The sequence below is a fragment of the Panulirus ornatus genome, chromosome 60 (genome assembly GCF_036320965.1).
Source record: "Panulirus ornatus isolate Po-2019 chromosome 60, ASM3632096v1, whole genome shotgun sequence".
NCBI lineage: Eukaryota > Metazoa > Arthropoda > Malacostraca > Decapoda > Palinuridae > Panulirus > Panulirus ornatus.
This window is the reverse complement of record NC_092283.1, coordinates 5,700,779-5,706,407: the sequence shown is the minus strand read 5'-3', so window position 1 is coordinate 5,706,407 and position 5,629 is coordinate 5,700,779.

Genomic DNA, 5,629 nt, shown 5'->3' with positions numbered 1-5,629 from the left:
GTAGGGTTGCTGCTTTGAGTTGCCCGAGTGATGTCATGAGAAGGGCGGGATTTTGTACCTATAAACCATCTGACCAATGATTGGTCATGTCCAAGCCCCACCTATGAAACGACGTCATCCGGCTACTTCAGTAGAGCAACCCACCTTATGTTCTATTTGTACCGTCTTCCGCCCATAGTCGCATTACAGTAGTTGACCGAGCTTATTAAAGAGTCGACATTCACATGTATGAGCGAGCAAACGAGGCCAAGAAAGGCCACCGTGAGCGGAAGAGAAACCAAACAGGACATCATAAGGTAGGGTTGCTACTCTGAGTTCCAGAGTGACGTCATGAGGATGGAGCTCTGTAATCCACATAGTATGTGTCCAATAATTGGTTATACCCAGGCCCCGCCAATCAGATGACGTCAGCCAGGTACTTCAACGCAGCAACCCTATCTTTTCTTCTGTTTGGACCGTCTTCCGCTCATAGTCGAATTTCAGCAGGATAAAGGCGCCTTCATTTCACATAATCCAGCGAGGCCAAACAAAGCTACCGTGAGCGGAAGAGGAATCAAACAACACAACATAAGGTAGGGTTGCTACTCTGAGGTACCCGGGTGACGTCATGAGAAAGGCGGGGTTCGGAACCCAAAAATTATGTGATCAATGATTGGTCGGTCAATTCCAATCCCCACTTATCAGATGACGTCATCCGGCTACTTCAACGCAGCAACCCTACCTTATGTTCTCCTGTTTGGACCGTCTTCCGCCCAGAGTCGCATTTCAGCAGTTGACCGAGCTTATCAAAGAGTTAATTAACATTCATATGAATGAGCCAGCGAGGCCAAGAAAGGCGACGTAAGGAGGAAAGAAACCAAATAGGACATCATAAGGAAGGGTTGCTACTCTGTGCTCCCGGGTGACGTCATGAGAAGAGCTGGGCTTTGAACACATAAATTATCTGATGAATGATTGGTCGTTAAGTTCCAAACCCCACCTATCAGATGACGTCAGCCGACAACTTCAACACAGCAACCCTATCTTATGTTCTCCTGTTTGGACCGTCTTCCGCTTAGAGTCGCATTTCAGCAGGATAAAGCCGCCGTCATTTCACATAATTCAGCGAGGCTAAGTAAACAAGGCCACCGTGACCGGAAGAGGAACCAAACAGCACAATATAAAGTAGGGTTGCTACTCTGAGTTGCCCGAGTGACGTTATGAGAAGGGCGGGATTTTGTACCTATAAGGCATCTGACCAATGATTGGTCATGTCCAAGCCCAACTATGAAACGACTTCATCCGGCTACTTCAATAGAGCAACCCACCTTATGTTCTCCTATTTGTACAGTCTTCCGCCCAGTGTCGCATTTCAGCAGTTGACCGAGCTTTTTAAAGAGTGAGTCAACATTCACATGAATGGGCCAACGAGGCCAAGAAAGGCCACCGTGAGCGGAAGAGTAACCAAACAGCACATCATAAGGTAGGGTTGCTACTCTGAGCTCCCGGGTGACGTCATGAGAAGGGCGGGGAGCTGAACACACAAATTATCTGATCAATGATTGGTCGGTCAACCCAAAACCCCACGTATCAGATGACGTCAGCCGACTACTTCATTGCAGCAACCCTAATTATGTCCTCCTATTTGGACCGTCTTCCGCCTAGAGTCGCATTTCAGCAGTTGACTGAGCTTATCAAAGAGTTAACATTCACATGATTGAGCCAGAGAGGCCAAGTAAGGCCACCGTGAGCAGAAGAAAAACCAAACAGGACATCATAAGGTAGGGTTGCTACTCTGAGTTTCCGGGTGACGTCATGAGGGTGGAGCTCTGTAATCCAAAGAGTATGTGTCCAATAACAATAGTGATAATATGATAATAACAATAATGATAATAATAATAATAATAATAGTAGTATGGTTTGGTCACATGGAGAGAATGAGTGAGGAAAGATTGACCAAGAGGATATATGTGTCAGAGGTGGAGGGAACGAGGAGAAGAGGGAGACCAAATTGGAGGTGGAAAGATGGAGTGAAAAAGATTTTGTGTGATCGGGGCCTGAACATGCAGGAGGGTGAAAGGAGGGCAAAGAATAGAGTGAATTGGAGCGATGTGGTATACCGGGGTTGACGTGCTGTCAGTGGATTGAATCAAGGCATGTGTATGGGGGTGGGTTGGGCCATTTCTTTCGTCTGTTTCCTTGCGCTACCTCGTAAACGCGGGAGACAGCGACAAAGCAAAAAAAAAAAAAAATAATGATAACAATAATAATAATAATAACGCTCGGGCAAATGCTGAAATGCGACACTGAGCAGAAGACGCTCCAAACAGAACATAAGGATGACCTCACATGATAGGTGGCTCTTGGGCATGACCGACCAGTCATTGATCAGATTGTTTGTATATACAATACCCCGCCCTTCTCATGACGTCATTCTGGAAACTCAGAGTAGCAACCCTACCTTATGTTGTGCTGTTTGGTTCCTCTTACGGTCACTGTGGCCTTAATTGGCCTCATTGGCTCAATCATGTGAATGTTGACTCTTTGATAAGCTCGGTCAACTGCTGAAATGCGACTCTGGGTGGAAGACGGTCCAAAAAGGAGAATATAAGGTAGGGTTGGTGTGTTGAAGTACCCGGAAGACGTTATCTGGAAGGTGGGGTTTGGAACTTACCGACCAACCATTGATCAGATAATTTGTGTGTTCAGAGCCCCGCTCTTCACATGACGTCACTCGGGAGCTCAGAGTAGCAACCCTACCTTATGTTGTGCTGTTTGGTTCCTCTTCCCGTCACGGTGGCCTTGTTTAGTTAGCCTCGCTGGATTATGTGAAATGACGGCGGCTTTATCCTGCTGAAATGCGACTCTGAGAGGAAGACGGTCCAAACAGGAGAACATAAGATAGGGTTGCTGCGTTGAAGTTGTCGGCTAACGTCATCTGATAGGTGGGATATGGGATAGACCGACCAATCATTGATCAGATAATTTGTGGGTTCAGAGCCCCGCCCTTCTCATGACATCATCCGGGAGCTGAGAGAAGCAACCCTACCTTATGATGTGCTGTTTGGTTTCTCTTCCGCTCACGGTGGCCTTTCTTGTCCTCGTTGGCTCGCTCATACATGTGAATGTCGACTCTTTAATAAGCTCGGTCAACTACTGCAATGCGACTTTTGGTGGAAGACTGTCAAAAAAGAACATAAGGTAGGGTTGGTGTGTTGACTTATTCGAATAACGTCATGTGATAGGTGGGGTTTGGAACTTACCGACGAATCATTGATCAGATAATTTATGTGTTCAAAGCCCAGTTCTTCTCATGACGTCAACTGGGAGTTCATAGTAGCAACCCTACCATATGATGTCCTGTTTGGATTCTCTCCCCCTTACGATAGGGTTGCTGCGTTGAAGTACCCTGCTGACGTCATATGATAGGCGGTGCCTGGGCATGACCAACCAAATCTTTGGGAAGATTTTTTGTGGGTTCAGAGCCCCGCCCTTCTCATGACGTCACCAGGTAGCCCAGACTTTCTTGACCTCGCTGGGTCATTTGAATGACGACACTTTATGGTAAAAAATGGGCACTCTGAGCGGAAGACGGTCCAAACAGGAGAACATAAGGTAGGGTTTCTGCGTTGAAGTACTCGGATGACGTCATACGATAAGTGGCGCCTGGGCATGGCCGACCAATCATTGATCAGATAGTTTGTATATACAAAACCCCGCCCTTATGATGACGTTATCCGGGTAACTCAGAGGAATTTTTGCTCTGAGGCTCAGCTCTGTCATCTGTATGAAAAGAAAAATCATTATCATTATCATTATTATAATCATCATTATCATTATTATCAGTATTATGACTGAAGTAAATTGGAACACTCTGGTATACTGGGGTCAACGTGCTGTCAATTGATTGAACCATGGAAAGGTCTGTGGGGCCTGGCTGCAGATAGGGAGCTGTGGTTTTGGTGCATTACATATGACAGCTAGAGAATGGATGTGAGTGGAAGTGGCCTTTCTTCATCTGTTCCTGATGTGAGAAGGAGATGGAGTGAGTATGTTGAAGGTCTGTTGAATGTGTTTCATGATAGAGTGGCAGATATAGGGTGTTTTGGTCGAGGTGGTGTGCAAAGTGAGATGGTTAGGGAGAATGATTTGGTAAAGAGGGGGTTGAGGCCTGGCTGTGGGGTTGATACTACTCATTGTGGGCGGAGTGGTGTGTGGGGGCAGGGTGTTGTGGCTGAGATTCAGGTGGTGGGGTGGATAGCGGCCATCGTTGCAGCTGGTGGTGTGTACCACACAGGTTGGCGACGGCGGTGTGGGTCATAACTCAGCCCTCATGTTGTGCTGTTTGATTCCTCTTTCGCTCACGGGGTCAGATAATTTGTGGGTTCAGAGCCCCGCCCTTCTCATGACTTCATTCGGGTAGCTCAGAGTGGCAACCCTACATTATGTTGTGCTGTTCGGTTCCTCTTCCGTTCACTGTGCTCTTGTTCGAATCTCGCTGGTTTATGTGATATGAGGATGGCTTTATCCTGCTGAAATGCGACTCTGAGCGGAGGACGGTCCAAAAAGGAAAATATAAATTGGGTTACTGCGTGGAAGTACCCGGCTGTCGTCATCTGATAGGGGGGGCCTTGGTATAACCAATCATTGGACAGATACTTTGTGGATTACAGAGCTCCGTCCTCATGACGTCACCCGGGAGCTCAAAGTAGCCGCCCTACCTTATGATGTCCTGTTTGGTTTCTCTTCCGCTCACCGATGCCTTACTTGGCCTTCCTAGCTCATGCGAAATGATAAATCTTTGTGGTAAGAAAAACAATAAATGACGATCAACTGGTGAAACCCAACTCTGAGCGGAAGACGGTTCAAACAGGAGAACATAAGATAGGGTTGCTGCTATGAAGTACCCGGCTGACGTCATCTGATAGGCGGGGCCTGGGCATGACCGACCAAATCTTTGGGCAGATATTTTGTGGGTTCAGAGCCCCGCTCTTCTCATGACGTCACCCGGTAGCTCAGACTTTCTTAACCTCGCTGGCTCATTTGAATGACGACACTTTATGGTAAAAAAGGGCACTCTGAGCGGAAGACGGTCCAAACAGAACATAAGGTAGGATTGGTGTGTTGAATTACCCGGATGATGTTTTCTGAGAGGTGGGGCTTGGGACATACCGACCAATCATTGATCAGATAAGTTGTGGGTTCAGATCCCCGCCCTTCTCATGACATCACTCGGGTACCGCAGAGTAGCAACCCTACCTTATGTTTTGCTGTTTGGTTCCTCTTCCGGTCACGGTGACCTTGTTGGAACCTCGCTGGTTTATGTGAAATGACGACGGCTTTATCCTGCTGAAATGCGACTCTGAGCGGAAGACGGTCCAAAAAGGAAAACATAAGATGGGGTTGCTGCGTTGAAGTACCCGGCTGACGTCATTTTATAGACGGGGCCTGGGTATAACCAATCATTGGACAGATACTTTGTGGATTACAGAGCTCCACCCTCATGACGTCACCCGGGAGCTCAGAATAGCAACCCTACCTTATGATGTCCTGTTTGGTTGCTCTTCCGCTCATGGTGGCCTTTCATGGCCTCGCTGGCTCATTCATGTGAATGTTTACTCTTTAATAACTCGGTCAACTGCTGAAAAGC